At 43.4% G+C, this 21677-nt stretch overlaps 1 protein-coding gene across 1 annotated transcript in view; it reads right to left on the bottom strand.

The window, feature by feature from the left end:
* The window catches only part of TMEM132D (transmembrane protein 132D), a 397944-nt gene that overhangs the window by 352394 nt on the left and 23873 nt on the right, over window positions 1-21677 (bottom strand). The gene's annotated exons all lie outside the window — the stretch shown is intronic.

The following is a 21677-nucleotide window of genomic DNA, read 5'->3' as shown; positions in this document are numbered from 1 at the left end:
GAAATAAAATATGTAAAAGCTACTTGCTATATCCACTAAGTGATTAAAAAGGTAATCTTCTTGAAGAAATGTGCCACATATTTGTTTATATTAATGTTAATAACTTGCTAACTAATGATAAATGTATGATAATTTATTCTAAGTGAAATGAAGTGTGCCCTAAAGACAGTCTCTTCAAATGAAAGCTTCTGCTCACACAGGTTGGGAGCGTGAACATTAATAACTACATTTCTTTACCGCAGTGAAAATGATTGCATAAAAATTATATGTAAAGGCAAACCATGGTAGCACAAACAAAGCCAGCCTGGGGCTGCCTACAATGCCATGTGAGCTATGAAGCCTCCTATGGTACACTTTCTAATATACCAAAGCCTGGAAAAATAGCATAGGATCAAAAAATTGTGCCTCCCCTAATAGATACGTTTCCAAGGTGTAAAGACTTCCCTTTTAAAGGCCTTTGTTCCTGCACAGGGAAGACTTCATACTATGCACATGGTCTTTATTTTCCAAAATGGCAAAAGGCAGTGAATACTACATATGGAGCTCAGAAACAGCAAGTCTCAAGTTTGATCCTTGTTTCACAATGGGCTATTTGAGCATAAAATGGATCAAAATGCATCCCTACTCCTCTCTTTAAACCACTTTTTTTTTTAATATTTCTATTATGGAAGAATCCAAAGGAGGCCCCACACTGGATGTGGGTAACACAGTATGAACTTCTAGAAAGAAACTGTCCATGATCAAATGTATAGTGGTCTTTTGCATAAAAGAATCAGTGCCCTCCACCCAACTCCCTCTGTCCCACAAAATGGTTTTTTCACCTTGTGTGCAGTTCTCTAGATATGGGCCTTGCAGACTGAGACCTGTAATGTTTCCCACGTGTAAACAGACTGGCTGCTGGTTAAAGAAAGTCAAAACACAGCAATGTTTGAGGAAGAGGGAAGAATATTCTCTCTTGCTCAGTGCAATACCATGTACTGTCTCCCAGGAAGCTATCAGTCACCATGGCAGAGACTATACCCTTTTTCATAAATGCTGTAGACTGGACTGCAACTGAACCAAAGGCAAGAAAATAGCCTGCCCCTGGCGATCACTGAGGCCAGATCCTAGCACCGATCCTCACGTTGACTAGCACCGTGATGGAGTGAAATCAATTGGCTCCCTCGTGGAATAAGGTGCTCCTTCAATGTAAGGATGTCGGAATATGGCCTAATATTGGTGCTTACCTGAAATGCCTACTGCAAGTTGAATGCAGATCATAACCATTTTTTCACTTGGGGCTCTTAAATAATCGACACAAAATGAACTGTTTCAAACAGGAGACTTTACCACACATTCAGCTATCCTGTGACTTATGAGTTTTCATTTCTACTTAGGAGAACTTTTACAATCTTTGCGAGCTCCTCTGCCTGAAGAAGGGTGCCTGTGCCTGAAAGCTTGCAAATAAAGGGGGTTTTTTTGCAACTATCTAGTTGGTCTAGTAAAAAGATGTCACCTCTGCCACGAGTTTTGATTCTTTTTGCCTCTGGGCCAATACGGCTACAACCTGGGATACCCGATTCATTTAAGTTTCACTTGTCAGCTTCTTCCAATAGAGGTGCATGAAATACTTGAAACAAAACTGCCAAATCAAATGCGAGGGATTCTTTTACTTCCTCACGGATTTGGACATGGAAAGGATCATGTCTGCAAAACATAAAAATAAAAACAATTTAAAAAAGAAGTTTCTCTTGTGGAAGCTTAGTTTTGAATTAGATGGAGGAACAAATTAGGAGGATAAAATGAACAGAAATTGTGTGGAAACAGCTTGCCTTTTATTGAAGATAGTTTTCATACAGAATATTGTTCCATGGGGGGGGGGCGAGGCGAGGAGTGGACACTGAATCATTCAGGCCTGAAACTGCGAACAACGAAATGCAAAATCCCATGGAACAAAACTGGCTGAACTCTGAACTGTTGCGGTTCATACGGCGTAGGCATCCCAGAGCAGAGGTGGAAGTCAGATCCCCAAATCCTCATTGCTGAATGTGCAGATCTGCTAGTCTGGGTTTGGGAAGCAACACTATTCCTTTCAGACAAGCACGGGTCCCGTCAAACTCACGCCTCCTTTGGCAGCTGTCTATTGTACCCTCTGAGCTATACTGGGACATGTAAAAGGGATTCAAAACACGCTCTCGCTGATGAGAGCTCTGCAATATCCACAACTGTATTTACTGTCTGTCTTGCCGTTGGCTTAATGTTGCTTTTTCTTTTGGAGGGACTGTGTTTTACCAATGTCTGCTGAAACCATGCAGCAGTCTATATCGATGGAGGAAAAAAAAAGGCTGAGAGAGATCCAGGCATTCTCCAGAGCCATCAGGTCTCTGTCTTTGCTACCATATTGTTTCCATGTCATTCCCAGGCTTTTTGACTGTGCATGCAGCATCCATCCAAAACTACACTCACAACTCGACCCTGCTACAACTGCAACTATCCCAGGACTTCTGGCTGCTTCCCTTACACCTCTGCCCTGCTGCCACGAGCTCTGATCTCCCAATGATTTCAATGGGAGCTGAAGAAGAGCCAGGGTAAGCATGAGACTTTCAGGTTTCCATCATAACTGAGAGCAAATCCTGACTTCTTTGTTTGTTTAATTCTCCCTTCCACAGCAGGTAAATACACGGTTAAGAACCAGTGTTAGAATTAGGCACACTCCTACCATTTTCCCCCAGATGTAAATCACTGACCAGACTTACACAATGCCTTGCAAAGAATGGTCTCCCTACTTGGTGTAATTAATTCCTTGACCGCCACAGAAGGACACGCCAAGTGAAAACACACCCTCAGACTCTAATGATTATGCTAATCCAGTGAAGAGAAAAGCTGGGCTGTCGATTAATCAAAGTACTAAGCTGCACAGCTCAACTCCTGAGAGCTCTTGGACTTAATGCTCTGTACGGGGGAAAGAGAGAGACTCACACACCCACAAGTGTAGAAAGCCACTGTTTTCCCCCCCACCTTTTTAAAGATTTTACCAGGTATATTTCTACTGCACAGGGCAATTAAAAGTCCACTAGATGAATATGATGCCCCCCAGGCTGATTTTAGGGGAGCCTAGATGACGACCTGGTTTTCATCTCCAATTGCTATTAAAAGTACTGCAGAGTCCCTTGGGCCGTTCTGAGCAAACATGTAAGAGGCTAACCCCCACTCCTTAACGCGGGCTCCTAATTGCCAATGCCAGGGCTGTCCAGCTCCTAGGGGGCAAGGAGCCATGCAATCCATGTCACTAGGGCCACACTAGTACAAGCCATGGGCCCCTGCCCCCAGCTTCGCTCCCTTGCTGTGCCATGGGCTCCCCCAAAACTGTGTCCCAACCCCCGAGACAGGAACGGGATGCAAAGCTGAGGGAGGGACCCCAGCTGCAGTAGCCACCAGAGAGATAAGGGGAGCAGCAGGCAAGTAGGAGCCCAGGGGCTGCACATCAGCTTCTCAAGTGGGAAGGCTCTGCCCTACTGAGCACCGAGTCTGCCTTTCCAAACACTCCTCCCATACTCAGATATCTATTTCCATTGTTCTGTCTTCACCCTCAAGGTCCAAAATCAATTCGCAGGACTCAGAATCCCAGAGGCTTCTTGTATTACCTAGGATGAATAAGTCAAGAAAACATTTCTCTCCTACTAGTTGCAAAGTACAGTGCCGCCACACTGATGAAGGCTGGTATACAGTAGAGAAGAGGATTTTCCATGGGGATCGCATTACTACCTATTATAATACAATGGTCGATTTTTATTCCTTGACATGTCTGTCGTGTACACAATACCACAAGCTTTAAAATCACATGGCACAAATGCATGCTAGGGTTGCCAACCCTCTGGGATTGGCCTGGAGTCTCCAGAAAATAGATATACATCTCCAGGAGACTGCTGAGAGTCACCTGGGAGATAAAGGATAGGGCATTCATTAAAATAAATATTACATGTTGAGTTTGATTTACATAGTAGTCCAGTGGGTTTTTACAATGTATTAGTAATGTGCATTTGCCTTCCTAATGTAAAGTCTACGCACCATAAGCCATAACGGATACACACAAGCACGCGGGCATGTTCACATTGTGCGTCGTGGGCACACTGGTGTTCCAGAAATCTCTTGGGATAGATTTAGACAGAGTTGGCAACCCGAATGCATGCCCACCTTGGAGCCAAATCCTAAAGCACAGAAAGGCGCACCCGAGAAGGGAACAGAGGTATGTAAAACGTCTGCGGCAAGTAGAGTTCCTCCAAGATTTGAAGTACTGTCCCATCATGCACCCCCCCCCCACAGCTCAAGATGCTTTAGGGTAGGACCCAGGACTTTAGTAAAGCATGATGCCATCAGATGGCTCATGGTTATCACTTGAATAAGGCACTTGGATGACTATGGTGAGACACCTTCGCTACCTGCAATATGAAAGTTACCAAAAAAAAAAAAAATCTGGCAAGGAGTTTTTACAGTTATTTTGTAACCATAATTTGAGAGCTGGTAAGAAAAAGAAGAGGCAAACCAGGGAGATTCTGTAGATAGGAAGAACAGGGCAGCAAGACACTGCTACATCTGGGGCTCACCACCCTCACCCGAGGCAGTTTCCTGCTGTGGCAATGCTGGGCACGGCCATAAGGTGTTGCGCCTAATGAGGTTACGGTATTGCATTTAGCACTGCCACTGCAATTTCACAACGCGGCAGCTGAAGCAAAGCGTAGCAGCTGAGCGAATGCAGTCACCTGCTTCCATGTGCTCCTGCTGTGGCTGCGAGTTAACAGCAACAGAGACAGGAGACAAGCCCCCAAGACAAAAGTAGAGCTAATGGGAGTGTTTTACACCCCTCTCCAATGCTCCTTGCAAAAAAGGAGTATAAAGAACAGACAGGCAAGTGGGCAGCCGGAGGCTCAGGGCAATGAGAAAGGATAGCAGCTGTGACAGGTCTGCATTTCAAAGTCAGTCTGCAGCTATTGGATGGCCTGTGCGCTCACAAGGATGCATCACCCCTGCTCGGCCACATTGGGCCACTGTGGCTTTATTGGTTTTTAACAGTGCAGCCTGGCCGGTTGCACGCTGTCTTGTGCATTTAGTCAGCAATTCAGATCTCCAGTTACTAATGTGCATCATTACCAAGCCCTCAAATCCCATGCTCTTTGCGCATGTCACTGTGAACAGGGAACAGCTGGCAAAAGAACACTAGTCCTAAAGCAGAAATACCTGGTTAGGTTTATTTGACAGAGTGGGGTTGGGTTTTTTTGTTAAAGCAAAGTGATTGCAACCTCCAGTAATCCTAGTGTGGCCCTAATATGTCCCTTCTTAGATGATTCGAATTGTCCTGTGGGTCTCATCGCAAAAAGTACAAACTATATGAACGTTCACGCTTTCCATCTCAATACAAGCCAGCCAGTGTTAGAAACAAAAATACATTTACCAAGCTAGAATATGGACAGCTAGAAACTGGAAGGAAAATAGGACATGCCAATGTCAAAGATAGTTTTAATGTTAAGACAAAAGGTGGGGATAGCACACTTAATAATGCAGTGATATACATAAATACACAATGGTGAACTCAGGAAAAATCTGAACAATATCCACTGCAGGCTAATATAATTAAAGCAAAAGAGATGTGGGGCCAAATTTATTCCAGTTGCGACTGACTGATTTCAGAGGAGTTACACAAGGGATGAATTTTTTCAGCTTTAGCTGCCATCTGTGCCTTAGTTTATTAAAAAAAAAATAAAAGAGAGGCATCATTCTGCATTTCTAGGTGCTTCAAAAGGCAAAGGCTATTCATTTCTGGTTAGTGTGCACTTTTCAGTGCCAGTAGACAACAGGCCACAACACCAGTAGCATCTAAATAAGATTTAAATGCAAATATTCCTGAAGAAAGTGGCAGTTCTTCATAGCTCACATTAGTAATCTGAATCATTAAGGCATGAGTCTTTGCTCCCACTACTAAAAGGAAAAAACTCCCGTTGATTCATCTCAATCAAATTCATTCCCAGGTCTGTATGGCTGCAATTTAGATGGTGAGCACGGTACCTGTTCTTTGTAGCCACATGTCACTTCTTCGTTGATGTAAGCAGGCAGCAATGCGTTTCTAATAAACCCTACTCCGAGGAACAACTAACAGAGGACCTGCTTCAGCTCACGTGACACAGGCTTGTGTTATTTTAGAGAAGAAAGTTCTGAGTTTCTTTCCCTGTGCCAAATCGATGCGCTGAGCTGACAATCAAGGTGCGCACACAGCTCCCGCACCTTTCAGCTCCCACTCTTGCCAGCTCTTGCTCCCCGCGGCGTTTCCTTTTGAGTTTTGCTTGGGCTCAGGTTGTTTGCTGACCGCTCCTTTCTGCTTTGAATCTCTTCGATCGGCATTTTACTACCTGGTGATAAGCAAACCACCCCAGTGGTCCCTGCAGGTGGACAAGCCGCCTCGGTCACCTTGCTGCAGCTGACATATCTGGGGCATATGGCTATTTTCATTCCTCGGTTTGCTAAGCCATGCAACCAATCTGGAAATCCTTCTTTGAACTTCCCTATGGTTTGCACATGTCTGAATGTTATAGCAACCCAAGCTCTACCGCTGGGAGGTAGAGCCAAGTGCTTGCTAATAAAGATTTGTATTCTAGTAGCTCCCATAAGACATCACAAAGATCATAGCGCTGATTATGGTAGGTTCAATGCAGACACACAAGATGACTGCTATGCCACAGGACTTATATTTAAAAAACACAAAACTAGACAAAGAAAAATGGAGGCAGAATAACTTTTCTATGATTACAGCATTGGTTATTTGCAGAGGCAATGAGAGAACTCAGGTGCCCTGCTTCCTATCTGTGTCAGGGGACTCTTCTGCCTCCCATGTAAAGAGTACGTCTTTCCAGCCCATGAGCATCCATATAGATAGATGCATTGTCTTCAGTGGACTTAAGAGTAAAAGATTCCAGTTTAAAGTTATTGGCATTGTTTAGTATGAACTTTCAGTATTGTCTCAGACAGTAAGACTGCACAAGCGCAGATAAAATATAACAAAAAGATATAACAACAACAACAACTAGGGTTGGGTATTTCAGCAGTCAAATAAAGGTTGGTCAATTCACCAGTCAAATACTAGTCAGAAATTGCCAACAGGTCCATATAATACACAGAAAAAACATACATTTGCCATTACAAAATGTGTCAAAAAACAATTTAAAAAATTTTTGTGTCAAGAAAACGACCCAAAAAAATGCAGTCGGTTTGTAAAATTCCTCACCTCTTTGACCAGTCAAAAAAATAATGCAGTCAACTGACTGGCTTGCCAATCCTAATAATTACAAACAGAATTTCCACAAGATGAACATGAGCCTGCAATGCGATGCTGCGGCTAGTAAAGCGAGCAAAACGCTGGCTTGCATCCATAGATGCTTCTCGAGCAAATCCCGGGATGTTATTCTCCCCTTGTACTCGGCCCTGGTGAGGCCGCAGCTGGAGTGCTGCGTCCAGTTTTGGGCTCCACAATTCAAAAAGGATGTGGAAAAGCTTGAGAGAGTCCAGAGGAGAGCCACGCGCATGATCAGAGGTCAGGAAAACAGACCTTACGATGACAGGCCGAGAGCCATGGGGCTCTTTAGCCTGGAAAAGCGCAGGCTCAGGGGTGATCTGATGGCCACCTACAAGTTTCTCGGGGTGACCACCAGGATCTGGGGGAACGTCTGTTCACCAGAGCGCCCCAAGGGATGACAAGGTCGAACAGTCATAAACTACTACAAGACCGTTTCAGGAAGAAACGGACATAAGGAAGAATTTCTTTACTGTCCGAGCCCCCACGGTCTGGAACAGCCTGCCAGCAGAGGTGGTTCAAGCACCTACACTGAACACCTTCAAGAGCAAATTGGATGCTTATCTTGCTGGGATCCTATGACCCCAGCTGACTTCCTGCCCTTTGGGCGGGGGGCTGGACTCGATGATCTCCCGAGCTCCCTTCCAGCCCTGATGTCTATGAAGTCTATGAATTTCAGTTGGTCATTTCAAGATCTGAGTTCACTCATTCTTTTTCTTCTTCCTTTTTCTTTCTGCAGTGAGCTTACCCAAGTAAATAGTCACTTCTACAAGCCTCCTCTATAGCATATAGAGGAACCATTAGTCCTGCCCCCGAGTCAAGAATCCAATTTCACAAACAATTACACTGTATACAAATGAACACTGTCCTCCTTAGCTCCTTATCAGATGTTCGGGTAAAGGAGTGATAGGATCTGATGCTCAGTCCACACCGTTGTGCCTCTTGCAATGCCACGTGTGCATGGCAGGAGAATCACCCCTACTGCTGGTGCACCAGTAAGCAGCAGACTCCCGCGACTGGGACTGCTGCCAGCTGACAGGGCTCACAGGCTCGAGGGGACCCCATGCACTCCTGTAGCTGGGAGCTCCCATCACCTGCGCACACATTCAATTAATGGAGGAACGAGCTACAAAGTTATTACACGTTTTGCGGAGTAACTTTGTAACTTATTCCTTGTTTTATCCCACCGTTGGCCATGTCACAACTTAAGCTGTGATGAAATGTAAAGCATAGCAGGGGCCTTACGCACTACGTCTGATGGTGGATGCCCCTTCGGCGTGCCTGGAGGCCACCATAGCACCAGCAGCCAGGGCACCCCTAGCAGTTGTCTTGCCATATCTTATCTTTCAACAGACTCCTCTGCTGAGAACTAGCCATCTTAGGAATCTGCAATATCACCCGACTCTCTTTCTGACTCGGGGCTGGGAGGAGGCTCCCACAGCGTCTGCCCGTCTTTCCAAAAGACTCGCAGCCTGCAGAGCAAAGACCCAAACCCAGCTGTTTTGCACAGGCTTCCAGACACCTGCATGCACAAGGTCAGGCTAACCTCTTGCAGGACTTTTAGAGGCTGTCATAATCGGCGCACATCTCAGAGAACATTTTTTGCTGTTCATAAAGGAGTTGGCAGTGGGATGGGGAAGAATGTAAACTTCACCTTCCCACTACAGCTCCAATAACTGGATCCAGGTTTCTGATATTCTCTACAGGTTGCTATATAGGCCAACAGGTGTTTTCACCTCCTGAAGCACGCACGACTCCCCTTATCGTTAGGAACTCATGAGACAAAGCCAAATGCCCCACCCAAAAGAATTTAAGATGAATTCTTGTCTGCAATTTTTTTTTGTTAGCAGTCAGTCTAAAGGAGTCGCTATCTGGCATACAGCAGGTAGACAACAACTATTCTACTGAAACCTGTAGCAAACTAAAAAAAAACCTCAAACAGCCAAGTAAAATTACCTCGTGGCTATAGCTATTAACAAACTAATTAAAGGGACTATTAATAAATCTGTCCCAATTAGTCATAACTAATGCAAAGAAAAAACAAACCACATAAAAGAAACAGCAGCTTAAAGGAGTGAAACCTGGTGAACAACAGAAAATGATGCCTAGTAGTAACTCAGAGACACAGCTACCCCCCCAGGCCCCACCTTTTCTTTTCTACTTTAGAAGTACATGAAAGGTCAACTCTAGCCTTACCTAGTCTTGCTTACTGGACGTCATGAATGGTGCACATTATTAACGCTCATATCTTAATTGAGGGGACAAATCTTTAAGAGAGGTTTCCTTTTTCTCCAAAGTATTAATTAGTCATTGAATTGAAGCAGGTGTTAGAAAGAGATGTGCTAAAAGGAACATCCTGACCTTCTGAAGTGAAAGATAATTTTGTGTTTATCCCAGGAGTCAAACGAAATGGTTCTTTCCTTAGACACGAACAGATCAAATCTCATGCTTTCAGCTCTCATGATTTCATTTATTCTCCAGTTATGAGTGTCCCGTGCTAAACAAACAACAAGCAGAAAACGCTCACAGATGTTAGTTAGGGAAATGCATATGTGCGCTTTTTAAAATTAACTGTTTTGTACCACTCATTTTTTGCCAATGCTGTGGTTAGTTGTTCTACATATTTGCACCGTTACAGCAGCTAATTGTCTGTTGATGAATAATAATGAATATAATCCTGAATGAGACACTCTTAGAAACAATTGATAAGAGGAGAAAATAAACCTTCCCTGCTTTGTGTATGCAAATTCATTTTTTGGGACACAGCAAAAACACACAACATAAAAGTCTAACATCAAAAAGTTCTGCTGAGGTCACTTTTGGAAAGTTAGAGACAGAAACAGCTGCTGCTTTTAAAGAAAAGATCCTTCAAACGCCTCTCATATTAAGAAATTAAAAATAGGGACAGAGTAGTACAGAAAATATGCGCTGCGAAAGCAGATTTGTCTCTAATTAGAACATTTCCCCCGGTTAAAATGAGGAGAGTAAATTCTGGTCTCGAAAACAGGGAAGTAAATCTGCTCTGCTCTAACAGCAGAGTAACCACCAGGATCAGACTTTCGCAATCACGTCTGGCTAACCTCAGGTTCTTTAAACTCAGATGAAAAGCATGCTGCATTAGTGCGACCTGCCCGCACAGCATCCCACTTTATGAAGGCAGATCTTGTTTTAATCAGTGGGAAACTATGACATGAGCTAAAATACAATTAGTATAGTGTTATAAAGTCTTATTAAGTGCCTGGTTCATTAAATGCTCCCAGAATGCCCTGGTGTACTCAAGGGATAAAAGCAGATTGTGACACAGATTGAACATTAAACCTGGATGGCATTCAATTTTCAGGTTTAAGAAAATGAAAAGCAACTCCACAATTAAAACCAACAAAAAATCTCCTCCCCCCCGCAATTTATGTTTTACCTTAAAACTTCAATGCAAGGGTATTCCTCCCCCCCCTCCCCCCTACCATCTTATAGTAAATAGCCTGGAACAGCATATTACTTCTTGGCCTATTTTGTCCTATTTGAAAAACATGAAGTATAAACAAAATGGTCTCATGCTACCTGCAAATGAGAAAGTCAAGTAAAATTTACAGTTCAGAGAGGCAGAACTCCAAAAGCTTTGGGAAAGGCTAATTTAATACATCTGCCATATACAATTACACAGTAAACTGAAATCCAAAACATCCATTTTTTTTCCTCTTCAGACATAAAAAGAGCCAATTGCCCAGGCTCAGAATTAAACAGCTATCTCAAAAAACAAAGATATTAACCTCCACGGTTTTTATGAACCAATAAAATTCGATCCTTCGGTGTACTATTCAGTAACAGCGACTTTGTGTTATGTAAATTGCTACCGTGGATTCTTGAACATAAACCACCACAACAGATCAGCTTTAATTGTGGTGGGTGGGCTGTTATTAATACATGGATGCAGATGTCCCTTTCCACCAAGACGAATTATTCAGTACAGAAACGTTGCGTTGTTGTTGTTGCTACTGTTATATGGATACACTGCAGGAACTAGGCCTTCGGTTACCACGATGATGGATGCAATATAAGAACCTGAACACAACGCAGAAGCTACGGCGAATTTAGTAATTGCCCTTTAAATGAAAAAGTTAAATCATTGCATTGCATGGCAATCATTGCACTCCTTCATGGGTGGCTTGCTTTGATGTCACCCAGGTCTACCTACATTCCCATTCGAACCCCTACATGAAACGTGCTCAAGAAACATGGGGTAAAATCCTGCCTCCCGTGAAGTCGACAGGAATTTTACCATTGAATTCAACAGGACCAAGATCATAGCCACGGTAGGTGGTGGGTTTACTCCATGGTTTTCTGACACAGCTCATCAAAATTAGTACTAAGTCAGATATGTCTGGTCATATTGTTATCAGAGCTGAGACATAAGTCAACAACTAAACCTCAGCAGTACTAATTCAATGAGTTTGCCTTGCAGGACCATATGGAGCACAGGGCTGTCTGCACATGAGGATGACCAGGCAAAAACCAAGGTTTTTTGAGTTTAGAAAACATCCAAGTTAGATTTTCACGTTAGTTGTAGGCTCTGTATTACAGTCCCTTCATCTTATCCCACTCCAGCGCCTATAAACCAGCTGAAAACAAGACAAAAATGCATCTAAACTGCCATCCCCATGGTGTCAAGTAAACCTTTACAGTCCCTTAAATTACAAGTTTGTTCATCTCTGTGCTTCCATCCACACTAAACAATTCGATTCACCAGCAAAAAAATTCAAATCCTATTATGGTTGACCAGATTCTCATGTAAATACAGTACGATATGGCCAAAGTAACTCCATGGGTGTCAATTCACCTTCTACACTTTTGCTTCTAAGTAGAGCTGAAGTCAGTCACTGGTTCCTTGGTTGCTCCTATTATTCTTCCAGCTTAAATTTTTTAAAGAGCTCCTGAGCTCTTTGGATCATCTTTACATTTCTAGATACTTCTCCTGAACCCATCAACCCTCCAAATTTTTAAAAAGGCATAATTATTTTTTTTTTTTTTAATCTCATTTCATTAATCTCTGGTACACAAATATTAGCCCATCCATCTTTAGGACATGCCTTGAATGGCTCCAACTTGACCATGGCAGGCCTGGACTATTGCCCCAGTTCATACAAGTTAGAAAGCAGTGAACAAGATCAAGTGAACAAAAATTGAATGGTGCATTGGAGAAAATGCCTGCATGAGAGGAGAGGAGCTGAAGAAAGACCTCACAAAGTTAAGCCAGAAGGCAAAAGAAAATCATAGATCAATACCAGTGCCAACTAGCTCAAGATAATGCATATGGGGAAAAATTTTGCATACACAGCGCTAGGTTCCAGACTACCTGATATGGCTCAGGAAAGAGACCTTGAAGTCATTGTAGATAGTTTTCTAAAAACATCATCTCAATGTGCAGCAGCAACCAAAAAAAATAAAAGCAAATACAATGTTGGGCATCATTAAAAATGGAAGTGAAAACAGAACAGAATTATCACCATCATTTTATATATAAACCCATGGAGTGCCCACATCTTTAATACTGTGTGAAGTCCTGGTCTCCATCTCTCAAAAAAGATGTGGTGGAATTAGAAATGGTAGGGCGAAGGGCAACCAGATCAATCAGGGGGACAGAGGAGCTGCCATACCGGAGACAAACAGGGCTAGACCTCTTCAGTTAGGAAAGGAGAAGGCTGTGGGGAGATATGATAGAGGTCTGTAAAATCATGACGGTTGTTGGTAAACTAACAGGGAACTGGTATTCACTAAATTCCAGAACGCTAGGACTAAGGGGAATTCACTAAGGGGAGAAAGGCTTAAAATGAAAAAAAGGAAGTTGGGGTTTTTTTATTATTATTATTTACACAGAACACAGTTAACTTGTGGAACTCATTACCACAGGAGATTGTAAAGACCTAAAGAATAACCAAGTTCAAAAAGGGACTAGACAAAATTCATGGGTGATAGATCCATTAATGGCTGTTAAACCAAAGAGTCAGGGATGTATCCTCTGGCATCTCTAAACCAACCATGGTAGATACTAGGGAGAGTATGACAGAGGGGTAGCTTGCTCTAGATCGGGGTGGGCAAAATGCAGCCCAGGGGCCAGATGCGACCTGCCAGGCCACTCTACCTGGCCCACGGAGCCCATAAAAAATTTAGAAAATTAATATTTATCTGCCCCTGGCTGCCTGTCATGCAGCCCTCGATGGCTTGCCAAAACTCAGTAGGTGGCCCTCTGCCCAAAATAATTGCCCGCCCCTACTCTAGATGCACCTTGTTCCTATGCTCTCCCTCTAAAGTATTCACTCCTGTCACTGTCAGGTACAGCATACTGGGCTAGAAGGACCATTGGTTTGACCCAGTATAGCATTTCTTATGGTCTTGTATCCTTCTGCAGGAGTAAAGTCTAAGAAGAAATACATAGCTAAGGGCTCTCTGCTAAGTGACTTATTAGCAGCCCTAAAACTGGCCTTGAGTCAGTCTTCAATCACGCCAAACCTTTTCTTGACATCCTGTCTTTCTTCCCATTGCCTGCATGCAAATGAGGGAGCAGAGACACTGAGACTTGGAAAAAATATTACTGCTCCCAAAGGGTTTCATAGTCTAAACCCTGTGTAGACCTGCAGGGCACTTTTACACGTGCGCCATGGGCCGCCCTAATTAAAACGCTGCAGCGTCTCTTGTATTAGCATACCCGCGCTTCAAAATGATGTGCTTGAACTAAAGCTTGTTTGATAAGCTTTAACGAAAGTGGCCCTGCTGCCCATTTGAAGTGCGGGGATGCTGAGACGTGAGACACGGGAGGCTGCTAGAGTGCAGCAATTCCCATGCTCCAGCAGACTCGATTAATCACGTCTCCTCCGACACGCTGTAATTACAGCGCGTCAGAGCAGCCTCCACACTTGTGTACAGGCACCCACAATGCTTTGCTGTGGAACTTGATAAATAGATCAACCCAACACTCCTAAGAGCTCGATAGACAGTGAGACTGTGGGGGTACAGACGATTTGACACACACATCACTAGTTCAGCTCAGCAAAAGCACCTCCATGGAGAAGAGTTAAAGTACAGGGAGCGAGATTAGATCAGGCTAAAAATAAGCTTCAGCCAGTGCAACCTAACTCAGCTCTGAACTCCGTCCTTAAAATACAGTCTGCTACAGGTCTTCACCTCCCCTCATCGCACAACACTACAAATAGCAGGTCGTGATCAAGGCAAAACACTGCATTTCACTTACAGGCGCTTACTCTGGGGACACGTTAGGCCACAAGGAATTTGGTTTGCGTAAGCAATGACCATAAGAGGAAACTTTCCCTGGAGGCTTCAAATAAAATGTGCACGCTACCTTAGATGTTTCCACTGATTAGCCAAGCTGTCCAAACCAATAGGGGTTGATGCTGAAATCATGTATTCAACTTCTGGGTCTTCCAGGAATAACATGCATTTAGTTTTATACTGTACAATACACATCAGCAATCTCTGCAAAGCGGAAGAAGGTCCACCTGCTAAGCCACCCATGTGGGGATAACATTTATGTTATGGCAGGGTATTTGGAGGGGGAGGGAGGTTGTGTTTGCGGGGGGGGGGGGGCGGGGGGGGGGCGTTAAACTTTTGGGGCTGATTTCCCTCTTGGTTAGAACATGACAAATATAGACCAGCACCAGTGAGGTCAACTGCAGTGCATTATATCAGCCTGAAAGCAGAATCAGCACCTCCTCACTGCAGAAGATTAACGGCTCGTTCCATTCCAAAACATGCAATTCCTTAAAATTGTCCTTATTTATATTAATATGTAATGTTTTAACACGAGTCTTTCCCGATTTCTAGTAATGATACAATGTGAGAGAAGGGTCCCTTCACCTTGGAACTGAAGGACAGTTGGTTATCATTTCCAATTGCCTAAAGTAGCGATTATGAATTAGAGTACCGTAGCACCCTGGGGTGCTGTAGGATGCCACACAATATTAGCACTGTTAGGTGTGCAAGTGTGATTCACAAAATAAACCCAGAGCATTTCAAAGAGGAATCCATACCATTAAAAACATCCTGGCCTATCATGATCTTTGCAACAGAAGAATTGCTCTATTTTTTTTTTTTTTTTTTTTATGAGTAAAAACTAAGAGGTGGCATTTTCTGAGGGGGCCCTGAGTCTATGAAAGGGGTGCCTCAAATCTAAAAAAGGTCCAGAATCAGAGGCCTGGCTAAGAAATAAGGGAATAGCAGGAATTTCCAAAAGAGGGTTATGTTACTTATTACGTCGCTTTATCCTAATATAGTACCTTACTTTTAAACATGGGTTGATCCAGGAATTAAATAAAATAGAATGCGAAGCGTCCTCACATCTCCTTACACACGTGGGCTTAGACATAGCTCTAGCATAATGGGGCTGCAAATAAGCAGCAGATTTGCATAATTTTCTGAAATTTGGATGAAAACGAGTGTTCCTTCAGGGAGCAAGACACTGGAGAAATCAGGAATGTGGGGAAGTGGCATGGCCTAGTAGAGGAAGCGCTTACCTACAGCTCAAGAAATCTGGACTCCTTTCCCAGCTCCGCCATTGGTTTTAGGCAAGCTACACCTCAGTTTCTCCATCTGTAAAATGGGGATATTCATACTGACCTCCTCTGTGAGGTGCTTTTCAGATCCATTGCTGAAAATCTACTTAATAAGAGCCGGTTATTACTGTATCAAATTATAGTCATTAGTACGTTTCTGGGGCTAATGGTCCTTGCACTGAAGCCGGAGAAATTAAAACTCATTCCAGAAACGTCGAGGATAAACCAGCATAAACCAAAAGGGAATTTAGCCCTTTTATATCAAATATGTGGCTTCCACGGCTCTCAAGGGCCATTAGATCATGCACATTAGCTCATACTAGCCTTGAGTCGGTCTTTTCAATCAGCCAACGTACTGAAAGGGCAACATAAGTAACCCCCTCGCCCCCCTCAAAAAACAGCTACAGGTTTAACATACAGCAGATTTGAGAAGAGTCAGCAGCTGCTGCACCAAAACAACAAAGCACTGGGCCCAGATACCACAGATGCATATATTACACGTACCACGGACCTCCTGCACCGTGTGTTTTGTAACAGGGCTATTAACCAGTCTCCCTTCTCACCAAGCTCTCCTCAGCAAAGTTATCAAAAGGTTCGAATTCCAGGCCAAATTCCCCCGAGAAGAAAAACAAATCTTCTAAAATGCTTATAAACACTTCTGCTGGAATAAAAGTTGTATAAATAACCAATGGGGTGGAAATACCTTTCCTTTACTCCCTCCACAATGCCATCTAATTAGATCAAATACCATTTTTATTTCATTCAGTGCAGAGAATTTCTGAAATCCCAGTTTAATCAAGCCAGAGTCCTATCGCTCCTCTGAGACACCTTTTTCTTCAAAGCCACAAACTTTAGCCAAGGTTGTATTAATTTTACACTCTTCATTTGCTTTCTCTGTCTCTCTTTTTTCCTCCCCGATTTGCTGCATTAGTAATAACCCTGTTCAAAATGTATTTTAATTTCTATCATACTTCTTTTGAACCCCCACTGTTTCTGACATTTTATTTTAAATCCTCCTTTTTGTCAAAACCTACCAAATATGCTATTCAAGGGAAAGGGTTTAGATTATGCAGGCCCTTTTGCAGTTTAAGGAGGTTTTATTTGGCAGAGGCAGAAAAGGCATAAGTAGCAAGCAGTTCAGCAGCTGGCCTGCCAGGACCACTGTCTGCTCTTCTTTCTGGTAGGATCTTTCTATAATGGTGGGCCCTACACTGTTCCCTTTCCTCTTCTCCGGAGGAACAGCATCTTTCTGAACAGTAATGGAGACCCGTTAAATGCCATAAGGTATTGCAGTATCAAATAAAAAGGATGTCTGCTTTTAGGCCCAGCCAATGGAAAGGAGGAGGAACAAAGAGCATTTCTCACCCTCATTTAGTGCTCCGATATGAGAACTCCATTGAGGAGAAGAAACCTCACTCTTTCCCTACGGCTCTCTTGGGAACTAGCTATAGGGAACTGCCAGACCGTGACCCCCAAGTCGTCTTCGCACCAACTGGACTTGCTTGGGAAAGACTACATATTTTGGCTGTTGGAAGAATTTAACTCATTCAAACAGCCTTCTGCGCCAGCGCATCCTCCTGTTGGATCTCACGCTGGAAGCTAGCCAATAACCTTTACGCTTTTTAAGGAGCGCCCCCAACTTCTGGAAACATTTATGATGGTTTCCCACTGATGGAAGATATCGTCTTTTATGGCATACGTTTCCTTTGCTCTCTTACGCCTACTGCACTAAGCAGTCGGTCAATTGAAATCTTTTGGTGGAAGCATCATTTGCCAGAAGTGATCTTTCCAAACAAGAGCTGCATCCAAGACAACTTCAGCTTTATTAGGGACTCCTTTCTTCACCACCCACTGGGTTATGCACTTAGGGAGGAGCTGTGCAGAAGGATACTTAGCCTGCCTTTACCCCAGGCACAACCACACACGGAGCCACGATATGCTACTTCAGGACTTTCTGTAGCCAGGAAGAGGCGGGCTAGAATTGGTCTGTTAGGGAGGGACTATATGTTCAAATGACCTGTTAGGTCATTTCGATCAGGTTAGGTGGCTTATTTCGAGTCAGGGTCAGGTAGGCTAATGGATCCAAAGGTGTGCTGGTTTGGGGGTGTAAAAATAGCCCAGTCAGGATCACAGGGGTTAGAAAAGCACAGCCTGAAAGCTGCAGGGAGTGCCTGGGCTTTGCAAGCCCCAGGGCTGTGCTGGGAATGCATCCAGACATTTGGTAGGCCAGGTTAACTCATTTTAGATTGGGTTAAGCCATTAGATTAGAGTGACTTAAGCTCTGTGAACCTCAGCCATTTAGGTTGCCCTCAGCTCATTTAGGGCCATCAAAATGCAACACATATATGTACCCCTTCGGGAATAACGCAGGAGGCAGTTAATCTTATTTAGAGCAACAAATCAGTTGAAATCAATGGACCAAATTTAGGGTTAAAGGGGTAGGTGTAACTCCACTAAACACAACAGAGCTGCATCTTGTACCAAGGTGGAATTTGGCCTGATGGAGGTGCAAACACTGGGTAACAACACCCAAGCAAGGATTATACTTCACTTGATTAAAGTATTTGAGTGCTTTGCCAGGAATATATCTGCACGCCAACAGATATTTTCTGCACATAGTCAAGCAGAGAAAAGAAAGCTAGATTAACTCATATTAGAAATCAGCGATGGCAATTAACCATTGGAACAAATTACATGGGACAGTGAAGGAGACCCCATCTATTCAAGTCTTCGAGACTGGTTTCCTTTCCGGAAGATGTGCCTGACTAAAACACAAAAAAAACCTGACCGAGCTTAGCCACCTGGAAGTAAATTGACAAAATTATCTTATTGCAACATACAAATTATATGGGTGAACAGAACAGATAATCCATCAGACCGCTCTGACCTTAAAATCAAAGAAGTCTGGAGTTTGAAGGGGAAGCATCACCTCCCTGGACCAGTTCATCATGCATCTGCTAACGCATGATAAAGCGCGGTTGGCCTTGTTGATCACTTCATCACATTGACGACTCAAGTTCATCTTGGTGTCAGCTATGACTCCAAGATCCCCTTTTGCTGCTGAGAAGGTCATCCCCCAGCTAAAGACATTTATCCCAGGTAGCTAAAGAAATCTCTCCTGACATGCATTTCTTCTCCCATTTTTCCTCAAAGAAAAAAAGAAGGGCTTCGTCATGCTAATTACGATACTGCTTAGACAAGCATCCTCTCCGAGTAGCTACTAGGTATTCCAAGGAAAAATCAGGAGGGAAATAAACATTGAATTATGCTGATGTTTTAAGCGTCTCAAAAGTTAATGTCTCTGAAATGGTTTGTATTCACCTCATCCGCCTGTACCCTGCAGGGATCTAAAAAAGAAAAAAAACCGCAGTCTGTAATTTCTAAGTAAAAGAAAAATATTTTCTAAACATTCAACACGGGGATTCAAAAAAAAAAAAAAAATATGGCTGATTTAACGGGATGTTCAAAATCTCCCTTCTGGGATGTAAAATAGGAAAGCAAGAAACCGAGTGATCCTGAGAACATCCAAATACAGAAACGGGGCAATCTCGAGCCAACCAATTCTGAACCAATATCGCTAGGGTTCAGTTTGGGAAGCAGATGTGGTTCTGGATGCCCCGTGAGATTTTTCTTCTGCTTGTATTTTGGGATAACTAACTGTTCTTGAATGTGTTAATATTAACCATGTGCTTAATCACGGAGACAGCTCCTACTCCAACACACTACGGTCTCTGAAAGCCCTGAAAACAGCCACATTGGTTTGGTTTTGTGTGGCAAGGTGGCAGAGGATCAGGGACACCAGAAGGACTGTGGTCCCCCGAGGACTCTGTGCACTCTTGCTCAGAGACGGGAGCAGGGAAAGCTGGACTGACATACCCTTGCCTTCACAGATCCATTTTCCCTGGAATACATCCTTGCCCGTTCCCGTTTTAAACGATCCAAGTGACGGGGCTTCTGCCACATCTCCTGAGAAATGACCCGATAGTCCTGTAGATCCTAATAGATGTTGCCCTCCATTTAAATACTTTCTGGGTCCTCTAACCACAGGAAATGCCTGATGTTTGGAATACAAAAACCAGGACAAGAGAGGCAAATTTATTCCTCTGCTGTGTTTTATTTTCCCTCAGCATCTTGGAAACACTCAGCACCAGACCAACTTGAGTACGGGGGAAGGAAAAAGTATTCTAGCCCTTTCAAAAAAGACACTTGGTCAGCTGCGGGTAAAAGGAATAAGGTATCTGCAGCAGCTTCACGCCGGTAACCTGGATGATCTCACCATGGAACAAAGGAACCAGTGACGACAGTCGAAGATGAATGTTGTGGCCTCACCTAAAGGATGCTAATATCTTTCAAGTAAAAATAACATCACTGTGGTCAGTGGGAAGATCTCAGCCACTGTTCTTAAGAAAATCTGAGGAAGTTGAACTGCCCAACCTTTCCTTTAGAAACACAGACCAAATCTGAGGCAACAGATCCAGATGGGAGGACATCCATCTCTAATAATACTTGTATTGACTAAGTGAATACTCTTGAGCAGCACAGTTTTGCATATGGAGGGTAGGGAAGTTGGCTACCGGTAGGGAAGTCCACAGCTTATTAGTCTGCATAGACTTGAGAAAACATTACACTTCACAGAGTTGAGAGGTGAATGGCTAAGGCTCTAGGCCGGCTATTCTTTACTGAATTCAAGATGTCAGTGCATTGTCCCACCCTTTCCAAAGCAAAGAATCACATGCAGCTTCATCAACCATGGCACTATGGTTTATAATGTGACTGAGCCAACTCAGTAAGGGGATAAATATTCTGGAGATGCCATGTGACACACAGGCTAAAAAAGACTCGTGATGTTTTATCCCTCTCAAAACCAGCAGCTGTCTTTTAGACTCACAGCACCCATCGTTAGACCCCATGTGAAATTTCAGGCTCTTTGTACAGGCAGTCCTCGACTTACCACATTTTGACTTTCAATGTATATAAATTGACACCCTGTTTCAACTTTCTGATGTCAGTTTTGACTTTGCCACGCTTGATCCAACGCGGCGCCACACCAGCGAACAAGTTTGCTGTGTCACCCAAGTCCCTGGAGAACATCTGCCCAAGCTTCCTTGGACACTTTCTTTAAGAAAGCGGACGAGACTCCAGAAAAGCCTGCCGCCAAGACTCCTGAGAAGACTTGTCAAGAACCCTTCAAAAAGTCCAACCAAGAGCCCTTCAAAAAGTCCAGCAAAGTCACCTCAAATGAGTCCTTCCAAATCAATATGACTGCTATTTACCATATAAATACACTAATGTAGCTACATTACTCATCTATAATTGACTGAGTACAAAATTCTGGGGTATTTTTGGTGAAAATAGAGTATCGGGCCTTGGTTCGGGAACCGATCCCCCACTTACAACATTGTTTCTTATGAGAAAATTAGTTCTGAGTTACAACGTTTCGACTTAAGACGCGGTTTTCAGGAACCAATTGTGTTGTAGGTCCGAGGACCGCCTGTACTTTGTAGTCAAAAAATGAGTGAAAAGTAATGGAGCACTTCTTTTGTTGCAAGGAACTTGAGAAGACCACAGCGTGTCGAATTTCTTTTAATGCTATGGATTCCTATTTGAGATCCCAGGGTTTATCTTGCAAACCATGATTGCACACCTAACAGTGCAGACCCTGCGTGGCATCCCATGGTGTCCTTAAAAGGCTCTTAAAGGCACCCTAAGGTGCTCCCTGGTTGAGAATGCTCCAAGTAGGGAAAAGTAATATTCAGTACATTTTTTTCATCTTATAAGACCAGTGTGGCTCCCTGCTG

Source organism: Crocodylus siamensis, chromosome 9 (genome assembly GCF_052110815.1).
Source record: "Crocodylus siamensis isolate JL-2025a chromosome 9, ASM5211081v1, whole genome shotgun sequence".
Lineage (NCBI taxonomy): Eukaryota > Metazoa > Chordata > Crocodylia > Crocodylidae > Crocodylus > Crocodylus siamensis.
The sequence above is the reverse complement of the archived record's forward strand: the minus strand, read 5'-3'. Positions and strand labels throughout refer to the sequence as shown.